Source organism: Dromaius novaehollandiae, chromosome 12 (genome assembly GCF_036370855.1).
Source record: "Dromaius novaehollandiae isolate bDroNov1 chromosome 12, bDroNov1.hap1, whole genome shotgun sequence".
Lineage (NCBI taxonomy): Eukaryota > Metazoa > Chordata > Aves > Casuariiformes > Dromaiidae > Dromaius > Dromaius novaehollandiae.
The window spans coordinates 10,972,500-10,998,096 of record NC_088109.1 but is presented as its reverse complement, the minus strand read 5'-3'; the positions used below and the strand labels follow the sequence as shown (position 1 = coordinate 10,998,096).

The following is a 25,597-nucleotide window of genomic DNA, read 5'->3' as shown; positions in this document are numbered from 1 at the left end:
ACTAATTTCATATGGAAGTATTAGCATTTGAAAACTGATTCTATACCATAATATTTCCCCTAGTAATTTCTCAGCCTGATCGATAAGTTGCCTTATTAGAGTCACTGTTTCTTTGCTTCATTTGGGACAGTCTTGCTAACGCGGTGAGAGGAGTCGATTCAGCTGAGAGCTGGGTAGGGCCTCCGTTGCGCTGGGTACAGAAACAGAGACAGGGCCACCGAGGGGCCACAGTCTTGTTTGAAACCTAATGTTAATGAAAATAACATTAAGAAATAAGTGATGGTAACATTCAACATTTCCCCTTCCTCTTGTCCTTTTCCCAAGGAAGAAACTGGACTGGCAAGCTTGTAATGTATCTTGCTAATAAGAGCAAAACAATTTTACGTGGCATTTTCACAAGTCGATCTCAAAGTAGTTCACGATGGAAGCCCTATCTGTCGCCCTTTTACAAAAGGGGAAACTGAGGACAGGGGAAGTATACATACGTTATTTTGACTAAAACCTTCAGATCTGTAAGCATATTTGGTCCTAGCTTTGGTGTCGTACTTTCTAAAGGTATTCAGAAACCAGCATTTCCAACTCAGTAGCTGTTCTAGAATCAAAAATAAAACGTTGCAAAGCAAAATAATGAGCTGAAACATTAGTATTTACCTTAGATTGAAAGCTCCAAAACATTGTGGCTTAACGTCACTGAAATCTTCTATTTTGAATTCTCTTCAATTCAGATCTCATCTGTTACAATATTAAACAGATATAATCAGCAATATGGTATAAAATAAAATAAAATTTATTAAAATGTTGAAAAATATTTCTTATTGAAACATTTCTTACTAAAAAGAAATGAACAGTGGTGTTTTTTTCTGATTGAAATATTTGCTTATTCTGCAAAATATTTTAATCTGAAAAGCAGATTTTTTGATGGAAAAGAGTTCAGTTTAAACTTTGTTTTAATTTTTGTGGGAGGTAATAATATACTGGGTGTGTTTTATGCTGTGGAATTACTGTCACGTCCATTATCCAATTCCTAGCAAGAAACCTATTTACGTTTAAAATATATGCTCTACACGTCTCAAATACTGAGACTTCTGCATATGGAGAAATTAAGCCAGTTTTAAAATATGAGACAAAACCTGCTCCCGTACAGCTTTTCTTCTGGTGGGAAGAGCCGTGGCTGCTTTGGTTTCAGTGAGGCTGTGGCTGCGCAGAGGCGCGGACGTGCCTGATGGTCACGCAGCGACTCTGCAAAGCCTCCCCTCGCTTTCGCCGGATTTGGGATCAGATGCATAGAACATATGCGGTCAGCATTATTTGGATAATGGATCTGCCTCATTTGAAATTTTGGTCTTTGAGAAAGACCAGCAGCTAAGCAGTGCACCCGGAAACATTAGCAGGAAATGAAACTTCTTGCAACACAGAAAAAAAATGTGCATGGGTTATGTATTTCATATGAATATAATAAGATATTGTAGATATTCCTTCCCTCTCTGACTGATCCATACAGATGAACCAGCAAGTGAAGACTTTCCCAAGTGATCCTGTTTGTTTTAAATTAATTTTTATATATTTTGAAAGGACTTAAAACTGTAAAACAAATCCACATCTTTCTTTAATCATAGATCTTATATAAAACCTGTTATCAATACTGGAGGTTTTTAAAGGAGAGCTAAAAAAACGAGAGTTTCGTAATCTGTTTCAGAAAAATCATTAAATGCAAAACATGTAAATCACAGAGATGGTCTTAGTGCTGACAAACTGACAGAAGCCAGGAAATTTAAATGTGAAGTCTGCATTCCTTGTCAAGAAAAGAAACTGAAAAAAGCTAAGAAGAGGGGGGTCATTGCTTATTTTTATCCCAATACCGCATTAATAAAAATGACCATTTGTGAAGTAGGGGAAGGGTATACTTTTAGAGTGGTAGCGTATACAATATGTGCTCAACTTTTAACTTCATAATTGTTTTTAATAAAGGAGTTTAAAAATACCTGTAATTCTAGCTGTTTATTTTGCAATTTGCATATTTTTTCTTGTGCCTTTTAACTGTGGAATTTATTCTGCCAATTCTTTTTAATAATAGGTTTCTATGCACAGGCAGATTAAATAAAAGGAATTGTGTGGGATCTGAGCTCTCATTATAAAAAAATGTTTCTATCCCTCTGGCTGTAAAGATAACTTTCCAAATATAAATTGCTTCAGTAATTAGTTTTCCTGAATATATTACATATTATTGCATAAATTTGTGGGGAGCATTTATTGTCTGAAACATAGAAAACATATATAGAGTCCTAGGATAAATAGAAGGGTTTAGTCCAACTTTTTAAAATAAAAATAATTTTCCACAGTCATAAAACTTTTTGACTCTTGCATATTTTAATGTTGTTTTGTATAGCTCTCCATGCCATCTTTAAATTAAAGAAAATTAAAGATAAATGGCATATTTCCTTGTGCCATTGTGGTTTGGATCCTCAAATGGAGTATTCCTATCTGGACAAGTACAATAATACTGAACGTCCTTTATATATCTTAAGACCCAAATACAGTTTTGCTTCATTTCTCCTTTCACCATTTACGGTTCACTGGAGGACCCGAAACTCATAAAATGAACAATAAAACTCCCTACATTATACTCTGATTAATTTTGAAATGACTAATTATCAAATGCATATGCCCAAAATATAAAAGCTAATTTTCCCTTTTTATTCTGGCCATTGCACCATTGTTTTGGTACAATGAGTTTTACAAAACGGACTAGAAGAAGCCCTGTGCCACGCTGCTCAGAGCGTGGTTGCACGCAGGGCAGGAGCTCCCCTTCGTAATGAGCTGCAGAGGCCCATGCAGAAGCTTTGTTCCACCTTAGCTTTGCAAAAAAAGAAGTAGATAAGCTGAGACAGAATTACAGAGTATTTGGTGATACAAAGGAGGAGACCACAAGAGAAAGAAATGTTACTTTCAGGATGGGAAATGGAATAATACTGAGGACCCTTATTTAGGCTTTTTGTGTCAAACTATGACCCCATAGAAATCCATGGTAACTCTTCCATTGTCTTGAGTTAGGCCTGGATTTCATCTTCTGCAGTCATGGATATCCTACAGCAAATATTTTTGTCCGTGAAGACAGAAAAGAAAGATAAGCACTGTTGCAGAAGAAAAACAATGCAAGTACTCCCAGCACACACAGTGAACGGATTAACAATATTAAATCCTTCAGAATATATTAAAACTATGCATTTTTCTCTCCTTAAAACTAGTGCAATCATATCTTGATATACGCAGCTAATGCGTTTCCAATTTTTTTTTTTAATATTGCGTTATGACATCACCTAACAATGCATCACTTCTCAGGGATTTAGTGCAGAATCTGAGTGTTTACACTAACAACAGAATTTAAGAAAGCATCTTATGTAAATCCTTCAATCTCCTAGGGTCTAGGAATGAAATGTAATGCTAATTTGATTTAGTAATTTGTTCTCTCTCCCCAGAAGCACACAATTACGGCTTTTGAAAGACTTTTTTTTCTTTTTCCATCACGCTTGGACTAAATTGAAAGTTGAGTCGGCGAGCAAAGCCCAGGCTGAGAACGTAACAGACCTCTGCTACTCAGCCTGCTACAAGCCAGAACATACAGAGCCATGAGATTTATTTCTGAAAACGGAATGTTCGTTATCTTTTTTTTCCCCTCCAGAAAATGGAAACAAAATAAGTCTTCTTGAAGTTCAATAATAATAATCTAACTGTGAAATGTGAGCTGAAAATAATGTGCGTCTGTGGTTCTAGAAGACAGAGGGCTTGTAGTGTGTGTGTGTGTGTGTGTGTGTGTGTGTGTGTGTGTGTGTGTGTGTGTAGAAATAGTTTATCAAATGAGTGGTTTCCTGTCCTGATCTGCAGATTTACTTTCTTCCATGAAAGGAAATGGAAATAATTGATCTGACTTCCATCAGCACATAAAAGAGATTGTCGGCAATTTGTTTTCTGCAGGACTGCTTAACTATACGGTGATGTAGCAAGCAGTAAAGATCACCCACTAGTTCTGCAGCGATCACAAATATGCGGCAGGCACACCCAGGGGACTGATGCATTCCATCATTCACTAAGTACAGATTTCTTTTCTCTCTCTTTCTCCTTCTCTTTTAAGGATACATGATGTCCCTCCAGGTTCTGCAGTCTGGGTTTGATTAAATAATTATAAACTTCAAGCAACAAATCTATCATTTACATTCTTGAACATGCCAACATGTGCCTTTTGTGGGGATGCCAACCAATACCAAAGCTTCCCTCATTATTGTCATTGAAAATACAGTGGTTCAATGTTTGTGCTATTTCCTGGATTTTGGCGATATAATGTTGCCCAGCAATTTGCTGTCAGTGCCAACAACACTAAAGAACTTCATAATAAATCCTTTCTATATTTACTCAGTCCACCACTGTGTCACTGAAATTAGCATTTTACGATCTTATGCTCCAAAGCACCTATTTTCTCTCTTTTAGCTCCATGCTATTATGAATCCTGACAGAAAATCCATCAAAGCATGGTTTGCTTCAGCTTTTTGGTGTAACAATTGCTGGCAGTTGTGTTTATTTTCTGAAAGGATGTGGAGCTTGTAACTTCATCGTAGACGATAGTAAAGATAAACCAAACTAACAAATAAGGCAGAGTGTTTTATTTAGAGATGCTACAAAGAGATCGGCTTAAAATGTCAGATGCCACCACTTTATGCAAGCTCAAGTACAGAAGACAGTTTACTAAAAGGGAGAAGTATTGCAAGTAACAGGAGCAGGTCCTGCTCCGAGGCACAGATGGGCCAGCTTTGCTAATGTGAGTGACAGCAAGAGTAAAGAGAGGGTCCGACTCATCACCTGATGAAAAGATCATACTAATGAAAGAAAATAGCACAGGTGCTTCAGCACCATACTATCCTCAGGAATATTCCAGCAGACTCATCATGGAAGCAACAGGACCACCGGCCTCAAACATTGTACCTGGGTAATTAGCTCTTGTTTTAAAGTGATGCAGGAGAAAATACTACGGTGCCTTTTACGTTCGAATCATCAAAGGGGCCCTCCTGCAAACCCTGACTCTCAAGTCCTAGCCTGGTGGCCTGCACGGGGCCAAGCACCATCCATTTGTGGTCTTGCCGTTGGATGGCCATCGTGTGCTGGCTCTTCTCGCTAGTGGGAGGGATAGGTACTGCCCAAGCAGGAGAGCAGCTGGTACAAAAAACTGAGGGGAATATGAGAAGAAGGAAGAATTTTCTTGGAAAAGGAAGAATAGTTTTGGCAGAAGGGAGGAAGCAAAGAGGGAGGCACTTTTTGGTTTTGCAGCAGGGAGAGCAAAAGCCATGCTTGCTGGAAAGAAGAGAATGGCTGGAGAAGAGGAGGTTTGCAAAGAGACTCACACTGGTTTTGTTCGTTTCCTGCTAAGATAAATGGTGATCAGATTTCTTTCTCTATTTTTTTTTTAATAATCAGAAGAGCGTTAACACTATCTCCTCATAACCCCCCAAAAGCTTAACAGATTTTGCTGAATGTTCTGGCACGAGGCAAGTCCATAAAAAAAAGTGGGAGTGTGCACACGTGCACGTGGGGTGGAAGCGGTGCCGCAACCCTAGCTCTCATGGCAGCAGCAGCTCCCACAGCGCTGTGTGATGTGGGTGCGCACGAGCCAGGTTACGGGCATTCATAGCTCTAACCTATCGGTACGAGAAATCTCACAGCAGAAATAGTTTAACTCCTCCTGCTGCAGGAGTGATTTCTGTGGTCCTCCCTCGCACGGATGGCCTCGGCTCGCTGACACACTGAGGTCCCTCAGCCTGGGCTTGCGCTGGGGCTGCTGCACGGTGCTGGAGGCGTCCTGCCACCCCGACGGCCACCCCGCCGCAGGCACGGGCGCGCAGCTGCACCAGGGCCGGGGCCGCTGCCATGGCACGGTCTCTCGAGGAGAGGAAATACTTCCTACACTCATCCAAACATTTTCATTAATCGCAAAGCCCTTAGAAAGGTATTCTCAAGGAAAATGCAGTTCAGAAACTGTACGTGTCACACAAGCCCTGGCAATTTAGAGAATAAAGATAAGATCAAAGTGCGATTTTGGCTCGGCAGCTTGCAGTGCCTGCAGACCCCGCTTCCCCACGGGTCTTCTCCTCCGCTCAATGCCAGAAATACCAGATTTTGCAGGTGGGATATCAGCCACCAGAGGACACTCTTATTTCTCTGGGAAAACAGTGCTGTGAGAACTGCAGAAACACCAACAGGCATCTAACCCCAGAGGCTAGTAAAGCTGAAAAATCAACCTGAGTTTCAGGTCAGACCAAGGCCAGGTTGTTTTGTAAACAACTTCGAGAACATAGTCTATGCTTTGCTGCTCGTGAGACAGGCTACAAAGCAGCATTTTCTTATATTGGTGTAAACACCTTGGAATAAGCTGCCTACTCAGCTGCTTGCTTAAACATGATAATGAGCTAGGCACATTTAATTACAGACAAAGTATTTCAGCTGGTTGGATTGTTAGGGCAATAACCTAGCTCTTTCTCCATTTGAGGCTATGTCATATCTATGCAGTAGTAATACTTTCTGTAATTCAGTTTTAAGCTGCCACTGGTGACAGAAGGATGTGGAAGACATTAATATAGATAAACACAGAACAAAAGTATTCATGCAATGCTGCTTGCATAGCTAGCTGGCTGTGTAGCTACATATATAATCAGCAAATATCAGATGTTGCACAGGAACTAGATAGGTGAAAACACAAGAACTGGTACAGTCTCATGCTGGTTTATGCTTCTACTAGGGCCTCCTCTTCTCACTGAAAATTTAAACTCCCAGAAACTCTGAGAACTCAGCATACAAATCAGTAAAATTAAATAACAACAACAATAATAATTCCACAAAAAGTTATATAAGGTGACCCACATATTACCAGAGACTGTCCCATTATTCTGGTTCTGATTTTTTTTTTCGCTCTAGAATTATTGTCTCAAGACTTTCCTGATGTAAATCTATTGAGTTCAGTGCATCACTGCAAGAATTTTCATGGAAAAGCATTTCCATTATCATTATAAAACATGTCAATCTCTAGAATAAAGAAATGTCTTATGGCATGACATGCTACCTAGGCTATATCCTGCCTACAGAAAGATGCATGTTGCTCCTTCTTATTGGCACTGGTGACACTGTTAGATAAAGCAGAGTACAAGCACTGCTGATTATAGCTTACCTGGATAAACAGATTGGCACAGTTTCTGGTAATAAGAGTGACTCCATTGAACTAAGCAATGAGGCTACACATTTCATGAGTTGAGTCTAAATAGTAAGCAGAGACTGAGTCCTAATTCTGTAGATTTGTGGTATGACCAGAAACCACCTCCTTTTCTGCTTCTGATTTTCCTCGGTAGTAAGGAAAACTGAGCTACAACAACAATATTTCACCAACCATTTCTTCTAAAAGTATTCTAATAAAAACATCCTAAACTAGCATTCAGCTACTTCCTCTTATAAGTTCTTTTTCTTCTGAGTTTTAAGATGGTGGTTTAAATCAGTGGTTTTAATCTTAAAGAGCACAAAGTACAGTAAAAGTTATTATTGAAAATAAAAAATATATTTAAATTGCCATCTAATTTATGATTAAATTACTAGCTTGATTAATTACTGGATTTGTAGTAGTCCCTACATGAATTTATATACTTGAGAAAACACCCACAAAGCAGACTTTTAAAAAAATCTGAATACAAGCAATTGAAAAAAAAAAATACCTAGGCAACTTTTCAGAGCCTCTAAGATACTGGGGAATACAGCAGATATCAACATTGGTTTAATTTATTTTGTCTGCCTCCGTCCGTGCATGCTGTGCTGTTGGCTTGTTGCAATGCTTGATTTGTTATTTTATACCACTATGTATGGAGGTTACTTACTCTACTTATGTTTTCACTTATGGGACCTCACTCATTTCACAAACCACTACTGCAAGGATGATAGAAAAGTCTGCTGAAAGATATGAAATCCCTATGATGCAAAGGTGGCAGTGATTATTCTCACACTGCCACTATTGGGAGGAAATTTCCCTGGTTTGGTTTTGAACACAGTGCTCCTGAATTAACATCTTTGGCATATTAGTAGTGCTAAGCAGATACAGGTTGCAATCTACCAAATGGCCTTTGTTAACAGTGCACAAATATACTTTTTAGTTATGGGATTTCTTTTTCCACCACCTTGGACAATACTCAAGCATTCCTACATACTTCTACACCCAGCAAAGTACTTTAAAGATAGTTAATATTCTGTAGATAAAGCTACCACACTGCCTAGTGATTTTTGTTTTGTTTTGTTTCAGACCACGCATGACAAAAATCAGGGAGCTAGATCCTTATAAAGCAGGACAGATTTCTTAACAAGGAAAGCCATGCTGGTTTACACTGCTGAGAATCTGTTAAAAGGCATCTGAGCTTCAGATAACACCTTTTGTAAGTTATGCCCAGTGCTTGAGCTGAAGATGGAGTTAAGTTGTTAAACCTTGGATATTTCTGCTCTCTTCTTTCCCCCCTTTTTATTTTACCCTGTTATAATGAAGTGCTACTTACACACCTCCCATAACAAACACACCACTGTTTCCCTGAGGATCCCTGCAACAGGCACTGCCAGCACCCTGCTCACCTACAAAGCTCTTCAAACTTGGCCTGAACTGCAAGGAGTGAGGGAAGAGCAGCCTTTTCACTGCTAGCCAGCCTGGTGTTTGTATGAAGTAGTTACTTGGGCGGTGGATAAGGCACATTTCCAACATTGAAGTCACCTGAGAGGCTGATACCCTGCAGGACAACAGTGAGGCTAAGGATTAAAAACACAGGGCCTGTTGTGTTGCTTTTTTTTCCCCCCTTTAGATAGCCAGGACATAACTACTTATTAGATACTTTTTCTGCAAAGCAAACTATAAAATAGGCTCTTTTGTACAAACAATTACAACTATTAGGCCTTATATTTTCCTACCTGCTTCTTGGTGTCACAAGGCTGACAAACCACTCCCTCATAAAGGAAAAATTTCCTGGGCTCTCCTTCAAGCTGTAGTGTAAATAGCATCAAAATGAAACAACAGCACCAAGAAATATTACCTTCTTTAGTGTTTGCTCATTTCATTTGGGACTTCTGGGAATTTCATCTTACTTGCTCCATTCTCCACCACATAAAACTCAAATGCCATGTTTTTACCATGTATCCCTTGCTGAATACTATGCAATCCTGATCCAGAGTCTGCTTGCTCACAAAGCTCAGTTATGTCACCCAGGGACATCTGGGCAGAAAAGTGTTGCCCAGTTCATAAGCATAATTCCCTCAGGTAGGTCAAGATTTGCCTGTGACATGCTGCTCTTGCCTCTCTCTATCCTAGTGCCAATTGCTCTATCTCTGTTTTTCACTTTTCTACAACCTCCTGTATCAGTAGGTTCATGCTGTCCTGTTGGCCATGGTACGACTTTCTGCTTTTGTTTTCCAACTCTCTTCATCCAAATGGTTCCTTTATATGCATGACCTCTAGACAAGCTCTAAAAAGTGAATTGGGCAGCTACTACTGTAAAAACTGAGTCATTCTCTTAGAAGTGTCTGTGCCATTCCTTGTGTGCTCACAGGCAGAAAATGAAGTACAGTTTTTTCTACATATGTCCCTGTCCTTCCCCATGTCAGTCATGTCACATGTGAAAGTGGAGCAGAGATGCATTTGAGGCCTTGGACTTTGCCTTTCCACTTGTTCTCTTGAGCACTGAGTGCTCCATTGATACTATTTAAAAAAAATTAAAAATTGATACTATTTAAAAAAATGCCTTAAATATAAACGCAAAATTAAACAGGACTTCAACAGCAAGGATCTGCTTGACACTGGGAATTGTTTCTGCCATGACCATCATTAAATAATATTGTTGCAACTGAAAAATTACATTGAATAAAACAAATAAAAACTAAACAAGCACTTTCAATCCTTTTAGAGCTCTTCCCACAAAATTTTCTCCAAATCCATATACTCACTCTTCAAGTACAGTAAAAATCTGGTTTGCGGGGTAGGTGGGGTCTTCACTGGCACAGTGCCAGGCCATACATATGGGATTCTGTCATGCTTGATAGTTTCTTTTTCAGGTAAAGACAGAAAAAGTATGTGGAAAGAGTGAGCAATCAGCATCCTGCAGAATAATCAAGCTCCTTTCCGTCATTAACCTTCCTAAAAAAAAAAAAAAAAAAAAGCAGACATAAGAACAAGACAGCAGTAAGTGAAATAGATCACAAGGTATCAGTGATTAAAAATACGTGCAAGAACGCAGGCAATCTCAGAGCCATACAGGGACTCAGTCTTCCAATGGATACAACACACAGTATTTGCAGTGGTAAATGAAGTAAAATATATGGGCTATGTTGCAGTTTACTGATTTATGGGAAAACACCTGATTAAACTGTTTTAGCTTTTTGTGCCATATTTCCATTGACTTACCTGAAATATTAATTTTACACCTTTCTTTTTCAACTATGACAATGAATACACCAGGATAGATTATAGACATTTCACCGTGTCACCTCAAACCTCTTTAAAGGCACGCAGGGCTGCCATAAAATGTAGATGTGGATTCCCTCACTATGTGCCTCTGGAAAGGTATCTTCTGGATCCATCCATGCCAATGGAAGAGTCTACTACCTTCAGTAACTCGTGGTCGCTTCCATGTTAGAGCATGCTGCACACTTTAGCGAGGGCTTTCTAGCCTGCTTCTGCCTCAGTAAGATTGATTTTCAGAGACCTACTATATAAAATGTTTAAATGGACCTGGATGATTTTAGGACTGTAAGAACCTAAGACTAAAGCAGAACGTTAGGTCTTAAAATCCGGACACCTGAGGCTGCAGCAATAAGTGTCTAGTAGAAAAGAGCCCGGAGAATATCTGTCTACACAGCTCACCCACCATGGCCTGCAGTAGTTTCTCAACACCCTCTAGAAATCCCCTGAACTGGATAGAAGATCAAAATTATAATAAACTTCATTAGGAAAGCAAGCAACCGGAGACATTACCAGAGACCTATGTCCCTGAAGTAGCTGAGAGCTTTTAAATGAATATCCAGAATCAGGCTAGAAGTGTATTGCATACTGGGTTCTGGAAGACAGGGGTTTTTAAAAAAAAAAAATACAGCTCCCAAATGCGTCAGTCTTGCTAGTCTGACATGGAGGGAAAAAAAATCCCTCTTGTTTCAAAACAAGTATGCTGGTTCACCCTACAGCAGAACGTACCAGTCAGGTACCCAGCAGAGCCTAGTGTGTCTGATTCTCTCCAGCAGTGATCAATCTCCAGTACTTCAGGAGAAAGTCAGCAAACCCCAAAGCATTTTGAAGAAGCCATGGGACATGTGCAGCCCCTGCTCTGGTGACCAGTGTAAGCGCCATGTGCATGTGACCTTGGACACAAACAGAAAGCAATTCAAACTCATTTTGGATGCCCTAGGAGGAACCATCAGTGTATACCTGAGGACACCACATATTTTCACTCAAGTAGCTTTGGAGGGCTCTCAAGGGCAGGTCCATGGGCAGGGAGGCGCAGAGAAGCAGCTAGGCATGGTACCTGCCATGGGTCTGTGGAAAGCACGGCTGCCTACACAAGCAAGGAGGAGCCAGTGTACTTAGCCCTGCGCCATCCGCTCTCATGTTGCTGGCAGAGAAGGAGGAAAAGGCACAGTGCTCAGGCAAGCCAGCATGCCAGTAGGCAGTGCTGAAGCACAGTGCCTTCCAGTAATTTGGGATGACAGGAGAGACATTGCAGGTTATTATATCTAGTGCACATTGGAGCTTTGTTTTGTCTAACTTGTGCTATATTCTGGGGCTCAGTGCTCTCTCCCCAAAGTCTGGGAGGAAGCGCGGGGGGAGAAGAAATGGGAGCAAGATGGAACAAAACCACCACTATACTCACAGAGGCCAAATAGAGAGATCAGGCCACATTTGGGACCGATTTAGAAAACTATTTGGCAGCATCTGTGGAAAAATGGAAGATCAAATGACACCTTTCTCTAATCTAAATGATTTCTACAAGTTAAATGTGAAGAACCCTAATCAGCAGCAGTTAAAACCCTTCTAATGTTGAGCTCATACTGTCTCTCTTCTATGTTTATGCATGTGGTTATATACATCAGTATTTAATATTTGTCAGCTTGTAGGTCCTCAAAAATTTCTCAGTGGATGTGCAAACCCTGTATAGAAAATATAAGCCTACAGATAATAAGTTTTCCTTTCTTAGTTACTTTTGAAGGCCCATTAGCAAGAGCCCATGGCACCACTCCCTCTCCATATGCACTTGAAAAATAATTGAGTTAGGATAGAATAGAATCAGACTTGACACTGGAGTTAGAGGTAAAGCAGTCACAAAGTTCTTTGGTAGGACTGAGCAGAAGAACATCAGTGGAAAACAGGCAATTCCTTGAGACCACTCCTTGAAGACCATTCGTTCACCCATGTTGCAATGGCTTTAAGTGAGTGAATATTCTCTGAGACAATTTTCTGATACCAAAAGAAACACAGGACTGAGATGCGTTACCGTCCCAATGCAGAACAGTACTTTAGCCAGTGCATTTTTATTAGAGCTGAGAGAGTTTCAGGAGAGCCCCATAATGCGCATGTGCCCCTGGTGAGTTTATGCATGCTCTCACAGCTCTAATGAAAACATACTATGAAGGCAAATTAGGGCAGACGACTGCTTCTGTCAACACTGAGCAAACAGCATCTTTAAGGTTTATGTGTGACTTAGAATTCAAGAATGCAGACTTTGTTTTTCATTGATGGAGTTGTTAAAGAAAATACTTTGATAATTCCAGAGGAAAAAAAATTATGTAGAAATGTGAAGAGATTAAAGCAAAGAAAGAACCTTGACATCAGACAGAAGCTTGTTTGATTAGGTCACCCTATAGACTAGAAATAATTAAAAACAAAGAAGATAGATGGAGGATGTCAGGTGCTTAAAACAACATCTCAAAGTCTACCAACGCTTGTGTTTGTGCAAGCCAAGACTGCAGGCTTCACAGATGTTGAACGTGTCTTTTGGCCAAGGAGCTCAGGAGGACAAGGAGAGGGATCAGAATTTAGTGCCAGTAAAATGGAGATTATGCAAATCTGACGTGAATGAGGAACTCTTCACTGCTATTAGCAAGCACAAAAGTACCTTCGGTGGTAGCTAGCCCAGCTTGCCTCCTCACCCACTAAAAATTTGACTTGCTCATCTAGTTTGGTTCCCTGTCTTTTGCTCCTCACCTGCTGCCTACTGCCCACTCTGCTTTTGAGTTAATGAGGTGGATATTTGCCATAAGGAGCAACTTGTGAGAGTCCCAGGTGAACGGCTCCCTGCTGCCTCGTGACTACCAGGCCTGTAGCTGAAATGCCAAGCGCCTGGCAGGTGGTGGCAGGATCAAAAGGAAAACCTCCCACAGAGCTTCTGGGGATTTCCTCACTAATATGCTGATACATACATTAGTTGACTGACTGACACTGCCTAAATATTTGTCCTTTACTGCTATGTTTGGCCATGATTTTATAGCAACTTTGGTGGTTTGTGACTTATCCCACTTCATGCATGAGCTCCTTTGACTTTTGCTTGCTGTCCTGCAGCCCACCGCTTCAAGATCAGGAGAGTTGACATCAGTCTACCCCACCTGAGTTTTCTTTCTCAGTGCGAAGTGAACGATTCTCTCCTCCCATGTAACACCTAAGTGCCGCAGTCAGTAATGGCATATTAACGGCCTTTGACAGAAACTGAGGAAGGCTACACTCATGTGTTCACCTCGTACAACGCCGTACGTGAGCCCGGTAACTAGGCAGGAATTCCCAGTGTCTGCACATCTGCTCAGAAGGTATTCGTATGTTTGCTGAATTCCTGCTGAACAGAGAAGCCTGGAAATGGCACAGATAAGCTGCTGATTTCAGCTGGTACCAGGTTTGGCTGTAGCCAGAGCAGAGGTGAAGCAGAGTCTTTCGCAGGAGGAGACCACAAGAATAGCCCCAAGAAAGTCAGGGGGAAGTAAACTAAAAATATCTGGCTTTTCACTGTGGCAGATTGGAATCCTAATGCTTAACCAGGAAAGATGGACAGTTAGACCATTCAGGTGAAAATACACAAGATTATTCAAGCACCTTCCCCAATCTCACATTTTTTAGAGCAGATACACTTGTCCTAGTATATAAAACAAAACAGGTAACTTCCATTTTTTTAAGTCAACTTGATAGGATCATGCATGGTATTTAAGTGCAGTGACAAATACATCTGGTTTAGGAATTCAATTATGTCTAAGTTCTCCTCTAATAAAGCTAGAACAGCTGGCTGCCAGACCCTCAGAATGCTTCAGCTTTGTCAGGAGCATCCAGCATTTTTTAAAACCATCTCTTGACCTCACAGAGGAGGTCAATGTTTCTCCTGGCAGCCCACTAGTTATTTTTTAAGTGTCTTGATTTTTTTCTGTGGCGTAATGCAATTTTACTCATTATCACTACAGATGTCAGACCAAGACTAGCAAGATTACAGCAGTAGCTGGAGCATATGGTTGAGCCATATGAATAATAATCATAAATCCTTTTTGACATTGGCCCATTATTATATCCTGATCATGTCCCCTTGGAATCTCTCATTTGGTATAATGTTTAAGTCATTAAAAGGTATCTCTGGAGGTCTGAATTTATAGAAAGCTCTATCGGAGAAACACAGTATTAGCAGTATGTTTGTGCAAACATAAAACACAAGAATATTATATACCAATATATCTATGTGTAATGTTTATAGAGACATAGAGGAGAAGCAATTAATGATTGGCAGTCACAAAAAGAAATGTTTCTGATGACATCTTAAAATCACAGAGTCTGCCTAAAGAGCAGTTGTTAAAAAGAAAAAAAGTATATGCCTATAAGGAAAAGTAAAAAGAGACAGTCTTCTTTATAATTTTAAATGGTAACATTTTTCTAGTTTTTGTATTTTAATTTTGGAGAAAAAGGGATGCAATAAGCTGGGAAGGTAGCAATAAGAGTAAAGTCCTTCTCATCTCACTAAACAATGTTTGCTCTTTTCAAGATTTTCTTCCTTTCAAGAAGCAAATTAGAGGTTATTAATTATTTGTTCACCTGCAGCTGAAGTTAGTGATGGGCTCATACAAAAACCCTGGGTATAAGTAGGCCAAATTTTGATGAAGATTTGATCCAGATTTGAATACCAACACTGACTCACTGCATCTATAATGACCTGAGACAATATGCTAAATCAAAAGCCTCAGGACTGGGGAAAAAAAAACAAAAAAAACCCCACAGACCTAGGGAGTAATAGTTACCAAACTCCAGTCATACGAATGTGACAAATACAGAACATCTTTCCCAGGGATGACTTTTTCTCACAGGAGTCCATGCCACAGCCACAGTGACGAGAGGCTCATTTAAGACTACTGCTAGAATAGCCTCAGGCCAACCTGCCCTCAGATGTAATGATGGTACAGCAGCAGGGCGGCTTTGGGGCTTAGAAGGAAAGGCTCTGCACTGAGATAGCACGTCGTAGGTGCTCCAGACATTTGCAGGTTAAAAAACAATGCAAATATGCCAACTGAATGTCATTGGCTAAGCCTGTTGAAGAAAATACAATGAAAATTATTTCATTTTTGGTAGAGAATGTTCCTTCAGTCATGGTGGATCACTTTTTTACCATCGATCGCCCACCTCCTGACTGTCCCTTAAAAACGCACATTGGACGGGTCAGCTGCTGACATGGTGTCGTGTGGTGATGTCCAGCTGTCCAAGCTGCTCTTAGGGAGGCTCCCAGCTCTGCCTCCCTCCTTTTGTCTCCTTCCTCGGCTCTTCTGTTCCTGTTTTGTTTCCGCAGAAAGGGCCTGTTTACGGGAAATTCGTATTGTGTGACAGCTATTCAGCTCCGTTCTGCGGAGCAGCTCTCCCTTTTTTTAATTAAGCCTCCCGTGCTAGACGTACCAGAGGGCAGCTGGAGCGCCGGTTTATTTTAAGCTGTGCCTCAAGCACTGTCAGACCCAGCGCTCGCACAGACTTGCAGGCTCCTTCCTCCGCGAGGTCCCGAGCTGCGGGACGGGATCTGAGTGGTCCTGCAGACCGCTGCCCGGCGAGCGCCTGGCCCCCGCAGCGCGGAGGTAGCCTGCCTCTCCGTTCACAAGGGGTTTATGTGCAGAGGACCCCTTTCTTGCTCCAAGTACAAAAGCGATAAACAGAGTAAAACAAATCTAAACACCAAAATATCATAAAAGCTCTTCTCCATGCCTGACCAGCTGTTCTGACCTTTACTGGAAGATAAACCAACTTGTTACAGCTGCGATTGCTAAACACGCCAAGGCAAAGACCTGAATGGTCAAAATGATACAACATTTTTGTGTTGAAAAAATATTGTCTTGCTCTTGATTTCAGTACATGGGTTCCCTCCCACCCTTTTTCTTTAATGGAGCACTCAATATACTGATTCCCAGGGGTCAGCAGGCTCCATTTTAGTTACATGAGAATAAGTGAAATATTTTTGTATTTGCCAATTAACAGGACTTTTGAAAATGCTTCCTATTTGAAGAAATGAAGCAGATTGCAATGCACAGAAGTTATCCAAGAGGATACTTTATGCAGATGCACCAGAGATGACATCTCCCTTGTCATCAGTGCAAATGATATAGAGCATATTGCTCAGTTATTCAGCAATTTCCAAAGAATCCTCTTTAATGCACAATAAGAAACAGATCTTGGTTGTCTTCTCATGGATGTCAGACTTAAACAAAAATGTAGCATGCACTTGTAACCATTGGTGCGAAAGGGGACTTTTAAGTAAAGGCCTATTAACTGAAACATTCTACTTTAAGATATCAAAAGACTGTCTATTTGCCACAAACTGTGCAAAGTTATCCTCATTTTTCTTAGTGGCAGTAAGTGGTTTTAATGCAAGTAATGGAATTTAAAACCAGAAAATCCTTATTACAATTCAGAGTGCCCTTTGTCCTTTGATAATGAACACCATATTAGTGTGCTGAAGAAAAACCAAAACCTTAAAACAGGATATGTTGTTTCAGCATTTTGAAGTAAGTGACCAAAACTTTATTACTATTTAATTGCATATGGACAAAAATGTAAAAACGAGTTCCAAACTATCAGTCATGCCCCCAAAAGGAGAAAATGAAGATGAACTGACATATCAGAAATTTAAAAAACATGCTAAAAAGGGATAACCTTAATAAAAATGGCCAGGTGTCATATGTGCTATAAAGCAAACATATATGTCGTGCTGGAAAAAAGACGCTAGGGAAAGGAAGGGAGGGCAAGGCAAGGCAAGGCAAGGGGGCACATTATAAGAAATGGCTCCTGGGCTCTTTAACAGGCTGTTTGAACCAAACATCCTGTGACTTTAATCACACTTACCACAAAATTCACTTGGTTCAAAAATGAAAGTAAAATCTTGAACTCTAAAAATACTTTAACTGCAAATGCAGAACAGGGAAATGCCATTTCTGTCATGGCCAAAATCGATTATCATACTAAAACAGGGAAATATTTATCTCATAGAGTGTTTAGTGTTTCAAAAAACAAACAAATTTGCATCTAAAATATAAAGTGAAGGTTTAAAGCATTTTCCCTGGGTAACCAAGCTCTAAATATGACATGGACAAAAAGAAGGGTAGCAAATTCTTCATCCCTCCAAATCAATGAATAACGAATACCTGTTAGAACAGAAATTTTGGTTAAATTAGATCCCTATTTGCAATTCATTTACATCAACTGCATCTGGTCCATCTCCATATATATATCAGAGATGCCTGGGAGATTTTAGTCAAATTTTCTTTCTCCAAAATTTTTTTCATTTTCAAAAAAACATATAAAACTGGATGAAACTTTTTCAAGAAATATATTTTGAATTGAATTTATTTTCATTAGGATTTTTTAACTCGGAATATTTTGAAATGTCGTCTATGATCTCAATGTTTGAGGCAGAGATTTGTGTAATGCTCTTTTTTAGCTTTGATTTCCTGATCAGTCAGCAGAAGTACATACTGTGCAAGACTCCTGATGCCTATCATGACATTATATAAACACAAAAGACTACTTCTCCTTAGCTCCTTGGCACAGACTGAAATGTGTTGCACAATATTAAGAGCCAAACAAAAGATGCGAACCTGAATTCCACCATTCTCTTCAGGAGTCCTTGGGCTACTTTTAAGGGGTCCACAAAAAACGATAAACCAGAGGAAACCCATTATCTGGAGATTTAAGCTCACTTTTCAGGGGTCTACCTCTTTTCCCCCACAAGAAAAAATCAGATAGCGTTGAAAAGTCACTGTACTCCACAGTCTGCACTGCTGGATGAAGAGAGATATCCAGGCTCGCGTGAATATCTTAACTCGAAAACAGGAAATAGCGCAGCTGTGGGGCACAGTGCTGCTCTTGGGCTCTCCAGCTTTTCTAACACAGCTCTGCTGAGTTTCAGACCCTCTTTAACCTCTCTGCATTGCTCTGCACCATGACACACGGACCTACCACTGACTACGGGTTTTTTCCCAGTGCTGCCAGGGGGGCTTAATACATACCCACTGCAAAGGGAAAGAAGAGAAGACATTTTCAATCAGATGAGCACTTATTCTCCTTATTGAAGAATAAACAGACTATACCAATTATTGCGTTATCAGATTAGTGCTACTATTGACATATCACAAACTAGTGATGAAAAAACAGGTATATAACATTGAAAACATTGCAAAACTATGAATATGACAAAACGTAGAGAAGATAGTTTATAATTCTGGAATAAAAATGCTGGGGAAACACTTTTTTCCAGGAAGGTTGATTTTGTGCAAAATTTCAAAAATACCATGTTTTCATTCCAGGTCAGAATGAGTTAACATTTGTTAAGAATTGGACATGTTGAATACTGAGCAGTTTTAAAAAAATGGAAACTGTGAATACTGATTAGCTTAAGAAATGGAAAATGTGAATAGTGACCAGCTCAAACTCAAACTAGTTTCAGATGAAAAGTCTGAGGCAGGATTATTCTTTAAAGTATATTCTCTTTTATTTTGTCTACTTTACTTATAAATCAGTCAAGCGAAAGGCCATCAGTCTGTCTATTTCCAGATTACTGCAGTATTGCATCACCTCACCAAATGGGAAAACTTCCCCGCACCGTATTTCTTACTGTCATCCTGATTACTATCATCCCCAAAAGATCCATCGCCCAAGAAATTACAGCAAAGGCATCCCCCAAAGGATGCCCGAGGGGCCGGGGGCACCGGCCTGGGGACGAAGCTGCAATCCTGCTGCAGCCGGCAGAGCAGCGCCTGCTCCCAGAGGCCGGGCCCACCGGCACTTGCTGCCGTCTTCCACAAGACCAAAACTGCCCAGGAGAAAAGAAGAGAGGTTGGGGACCGAAATCCCACCCATTTGCCATGGAGTCTCCTGTGAACACTCCCTAGATCATATTTACGTTTGCCCAAAGCAATACCCTGCTGTGGAGGATGACAGAGTTATGGGGAATACTTTTAAGAATAAATGTTACGTTTCCCTCAGGTTATCTATTTGATATTAGCCTGCTTGACTGCCAGTAGCTAAATCAAAGGAGGCTGCTGAGGAAGAAACCAAATGAAACAAACCAAAAAAAAAGAAGAAAAAGTAAAACTAAGCAGCCAGAAGCAAAGAACTCCAAGGCCCCAAGATAACAGTGGTTTTGCTACAAACTGGGAAGCAGAAATCCAGCCGGTGCCATGCAGGCTGGTATGGCTTACCCACCAAACGGCGTAAACTCAACATCAAAGGTCCATCTAACCCTTTCCACCTCTTGGGGAGGAGAAACGGTGGCCAAGGGGTGAGCGAAATGCAGGGGTTCCTGGGGAGCGGCAAGAAGGAGGCGCCGGCAATTCGGCAGCTCCCAGCCCGACGCCGAGATGACAGGCACGTCACCCGCCTGGGCCAGGCGGAGGGGTCGAGGCCGGGACGGAGACGGGACAAAAGACTCCTTTTTCTGTAACGCCCCGTGCCCTCTGTCAGGCGGGTGCTGCTCCATTTGGAGGACACTCTAAGTGATTTTAAGCAGTTGCTTTCCAGAAGAAATCGTGCTTGTAGGCCAACCTTTTGCACAAAGATGAATGGTGAATAATGAGCTACAATCCAGAAGAGAGAGACGCGGAGCAAAGAGCATGAAGCCAGGCTGTTACATAGGATATAACTCCAAAAATGAGATGAGGGTTGAGATGCAGCTTGCCCTGTAAGGCCAATGGCTGTTATATATTTAAAGTAATTATACTTACTGGGAAATAATATCTTCCCGCTGGGGGAATCTGGATTGTTGAAAACAGTGTGCAAGTCTCTGTATATTTATAACTAAGTGGTAAAGCACTGTTTTTCTATAAATTAAACAGTGTCCTCATTTCTTCTAGTAACATGATGCCATCTTGCTGTGAAGAGATTTTTAAGTGCCCACGTAATTTTCATTATCCTCCTGAATGGAGGAGGTGCACAAGCCCTCTGAGAAGAGAATAATATTGTACTTATAAGCAATGGACAATATTATTGTCTGTAGGAGCTAATATTTCCATAATAGCAGTTGAAATTTTTATTGCTAATCAGCAATATAAGGCCTTATACTAACTTGAAAGACAAGCCAGCTTTGTACAGACACCACTAAAGGTATGAGACAGCTTTCCTGTCGTCAGCAAAATGATATACAGCAAACTATTGAATAATTCAACTAGAAATGCCCAGAGATCACCTTTACAAAATATGAAACAGAACCCTGAGTCTTTCTTTGATGTTAAGGTTTTATAGAGCAACAATAATGCACTTTGGATGAAGAAGGACCTTGCTTTGATAAAATATATGGTATTCAATCCTACATACCTTTTTAGCCATGTAACACTGCATTCTCTTTACTTTTTTTTTTTTTAGTACTATAGACACTTCAGAAGAGTGAAAATGTGATGTGTAATAAAGTTGTGACACACAGAAGAGTAGTAAAAGACTAGTCTATATTTCCTGGCCCCAGGCAACTGACAGGGTTAAAAAGGTTAATACCCTGACACAGGACACCAGCAGCTACTGTTATATGGGGAAATTTTTTATTTTTTATGTTACCTGTCATAAGAAAAGGCTAAGATGTTCTTAAAGCTCTTTAAATCAAGTCAAGCATCCTGAAACAAACAAATCAGAAAAGGTCCAGATGGAACAGAGTAATGATTTATATCTTGTTTGTTTTTATGTGTAGGATAGAGCTCAGCACTGGTTGAAAATAATCTAAAACTGCTATAAGATGTTCTTGTATGTTATACATTATTACAATGTGTAAGACTTCTGGCTTTCTTTTTATTGAATTTTAGATGATGGATTTATTTCCATGTATGCAATGTTTGAGGAATATGATTGCTTGCATGCTTACTTTTTCACTTTTTAATTAAAATCAAAGTTGAAAAAATTTTAACTTTTTTAACAAATTCAGATTTAAATGAATAATAAGTACCAAAATAAACCCTTAATTATATTTGCAGTTTAATTCCCATTTAATTCCGTGGGTTTTAGGTGCATAAATAATTTCAAAAATCTCAAAGGGACTGTCATCTTCTTAAGCATAAAAACTCCAAATGTATTGATACAGAAAGTAGTTTTAGGACTTTCATTTTGTTCTAACATTTTGTAATATTAACTTTGCATTAAAATTTTAAAGGTGCTAGTTAGTGCAAATTGCTTTTTGTACAGAATATTCAGTGAAATATTCATTGGAAGTCATCGACATTTGCTTAAGCAGCACACTATTTACAAGAATATCTTTTTAAAGAGAAGAACTTCAGGCCATCGGTCTGGTAATGATATGGCCTTTATCTCAGAAAAACAGACTTGGAATATTTATGCTTGAGGAAAAGACCTGCCTGTGTAAAAGAATGTCCAATTTTTCTCTCTTCAAGTTTATAGGACCTCTTTCAAGATACTCTGGAATATATTATCAGAGCCGGAAATAGAGCCATCAGAGTTCAGTCCTCTTAACCCTCCTCTCTGCAGAGACGTCTTCTAGTATTAATTCCATCCACAGAATTCTAGAAACAACCTTTCTTCTTCTTTTTTTTTTTTTTTTAATTAGTCTTAGGGTATCTGTGCTATCTGAAGAAAAACATCTATACCTGTACAATATTTTATAGGAGGTATTTTTAACTTCTAAACCGGACTTTCAGGAGAAAATCCTTTCTCTCTCCAATGTTAAGGTGATAGGACCTTCTGACACGTGCTTGCACATACGTGCATTTAAATGCAAGCCTCCCGATTATGACCATCTGAGATCGCTCTTACGTCGTATCAGGTCTGCTGCACACAAATACCGCATGACGCTTCCCACCGGGCTGTACAGCTACTGCCTCTGCAGCAGCCCAGGGCTGCTGTGGCACCTGACCTTGCTGCCGCACCATCACCCTCACCAGAGCCACCCTCGCAGCAGCGAGCACACCCACCTCTCTGGTAATTTACTGTTCACAGCCACAGTCTGTCTTTCTCCAACAATAACGATAACAGCCAACCACTGCTTTGTCCTCACCTGGGCTTCCCTCGGGATGCTGAGGAAACCTCTAAGGAGCGAAATGCTCTGCCAGGAGCGGGGCTGGCCTGGCCGGGAGGTACTGCTGCAGCCGAAGCTGGCGCACGAGGGGTAAACAGAACAGCCTGGGGGGCAGTGGGGACAGCCCGGGGGACGCTGAGCTGTTCTGCACCGGCGAGAGGACGCGGGAGTGCCGGCAGCTCCCTGCCTGCCCTGGTGCTCCCGGGAAGGTCCTCAGGGATGGGTGCAGGGTTATGGCAGCCCGGGGCAGGGACGGGCCCGGCACGTGCAGCCTCCCAGACCTGGGCCTGGGGACAAGGCTGTCCTCTGCAGTAGGAGCTCGCATCTGCGCCGGGCTGCCTCCCCCGAGGAGAGCAGGGCCAGCGCTGGCAGCAGAACAGATGCGTTTGTGCAATGTTTTATCTCCATTAAGAAATCTGCTGGGTTCAAGTGCTCTGAGCCCACGGCAGATAATCTGTAGACCAAATAAGCGACCATGGCTAATTGAGAATTGACAATGCAACATTATTCATTTTAAGTACAAATTATAAACATCACGTATTTATTCTGACTTGTACCTTTAGCATAGCTCCAGATTTTGAGATCCTGGGAGCAGCTACTGTGTGACTGAACTAACTATAGCACAGCCCTTATTAATGATGCATAAACCAACCTGAGAAAAGCAAGAGCTGCCTAAAGCCTAAACCCACACTCCAGCCAAGCCAAATATTTTCTGGTATAGGTAGCTATATAGCTGCTCTGATTTGACTCTTTTTTTAAGCTGCGTCTTTCTATTTCTGCAGCTTACCCAGCTCGAAGGCCAGGTTCCATTTTGTGAGCTAAGGTGATACAGCAAAATACGTAGAGAGGCATCTGTTGTACTATCTGACAGGTGCTGTTTGTCCCTTTCCTTGCTGTTGTTAAAGCTTCCTTTTCATTTGCCTGTCTCTCTTCAATCTAATATTAAAGTACCAGACTGTAAATCTGAGGTTGGCTAGGTCTGGTATTGAAACACATGGATTTTTAAAGTTCATTTAATCCTGATGATAGCCGTTCAAGAAAAATATATCTCAAATAATAGGTTATTCTTGTCAAATATTATTTTGTCTGTTTTTACTAGTTACAATCAGCTAGGAATATAATGTATTTAAAGCATATTTGCTTAGATAACGCAGCAGTAAATACCAACAAAAGCTAGATCTGGCAAAAATTGCTCAAGGTTTCTTCCTGTGCTGATGAATTCTTGGGGATCTCGGTCCCCCGAGCTGTCAACATGCTTTGCATCTGTTGGGCCTGAGAGACTGTATTTTGCGAAGGTGTTTGTGCATGGGAGAGGCAAGGATGCTTCTGCAGTCTCGCGAGCGCTGCCCTGGACTTGGGGGCAGCAGGGAGAGGAGGGCAAGGCAATCCCGGCCCCAAGCGTGCATTGTGGAGGTTCCAGCTACCAGTTTTTTATGAGGCTCTTTTTATCTCAGCTATCAAAATAGAGAAGAACTAGAGAAAATGGGAATGAAATATTCCAGGCCTGGTAAAAATAGCAAAACTTCTAAATTGGTATGTGTCCTGAATCCTAGAGGAATTCTGAAAGTTGAAAATGGTAAAAAGGGTTAAAAAGCCAGCTGTCCGGTGCTTGCTGGATGGCAAAGCTGACAAAGCAAAGGCAGGAAGGGGAGACAGAACGCTTTTCCAAAACAGTCTGTGTTTGCTAACAGTTAAAAAATAATCCAAATTTTAGAATAACTTTTACTCATGCAAAAATCCCTAACTCATCACTGATGCCCTTGTAATGACTCACTGTTTTAACACAGTAGCAAACAAAGGTGAGACGGCAACTTACCTCGGCAGGGCTGCGCAAGCGAACGCGGTCCGCGCGCGGAGGCGAGCGGAGCGACAGAGCCCCAGTATTAGGAGCGCGGGAGCCGATTCCGGAAGCGGGTTTTTTACTATGTCAAAGTGACCCTGCTCGTATGTATTCAGCAGTCAGGGAAGCCAAAGCAAGCAAATTGAAGAGTTAATGCGAAGCCAGACATAGAGCGAGCAGCAATGTACCATTACAGCTATCCAGGCTCCCTGCAGATTATCGCCACGCAGAGAAACTATGTCTTGTGGTTTCCTGACATGCTCTTTGCTACACATCGGGGCTCCACACGAGCCGGCCCGCACCGCGCCAAGAGCAAGTAGACCCTCTCTAATACACTGCTACCTCGAAAAGGCAATCAGTCGCCTAAAAGTCCACCATCTCCACAATAAAAAAAAAAAAAAAAGAAAGAAACACAGACAAACAGGAAAACAATAACCCTTAAAGCGAGGCAGCCCTGGGCTTTCCTCAGCTTGGAAGGGCTGAGCCCCCCTAAGAGCACATGTTGCTCACGGATGGAGGCTTTTTTTTCCTTGTAAACATGGCACTTTATCAGTCCCTTTAAGGTGGAGGAAAAGAAAGGTTATACGTAATAACACATGCTTTCTCTCATTTTTCTCCCAGTACTTCTGGAGTTTCCAGCAATGCTTTACTCTTTCATAAAATGGAGTAGGGCAGAATAGTTTTATCGTGTCATGAAGGTCTCATCTTGGTCGTCATCTTTCATTGAACAGTGGCAATAAAACAGTGTAGGAAAATATAATAGAAATATAATGAAGAGCTCTTGGCATTCTAACAGGTAGGAATTAAGAGTCTCTTTTGCAGCTGCTGGCAGCTGTGTCCAACCACCCTCCTTCCAAATATTTATTCAGAAAAATGCTGAGAATGCTATTTCCAGGCACTCGGCAACAACACCCAGAGTTTGCAGAACCTGTGAGTCACATGGAGGCAAATAAGAAGATTTCTCCACCAGAAGATGATGCAACTGCTCTCTGCGTGCCCACTGATACACTGGTCATGGTCGTAGGAATAGTACTAGTGGTGCTGGTTATAATACATAGTAGTACTTCCCCTGGTCATAGTAATCAACTTTTTGTGATGTTGGGCTGAGCTGCAATACTGTGAGAAAAAGGAATGATGTGTCTGTCGATCTCCTTGGGACAGAATATCACTTAAAAGCCATTGATTTCCACGAGTTGGCAATAATTAAGTA

The 25,597-nt window shown here is 40.9% G+C and overlaps 1 long non-coding RNA gene across 1 annotated transcript; it reads right to left on the bottom strand.

The window, feature by feature from the left end:
- Positions 1-14: 14 nt before the first annotated feature.
- On the bottom strand, positions 15-24,658 carry LOC112981011 (uncharacterized). Its single transcript, XR_003258577.2, has 4 exons — positions 24,364-24,658; positions 10,000-10,189; positions 652-732; positions 15-244 (listed from the first exon to the last, which is right to left on the bottom strand). It is a non-coding gene; the product is annotated as an uncharacterized LOC112981011 (long non-coding RNA).
- Between the last annotated feature and the right edge of the window lie 939 nt (positions 24,659-25,597).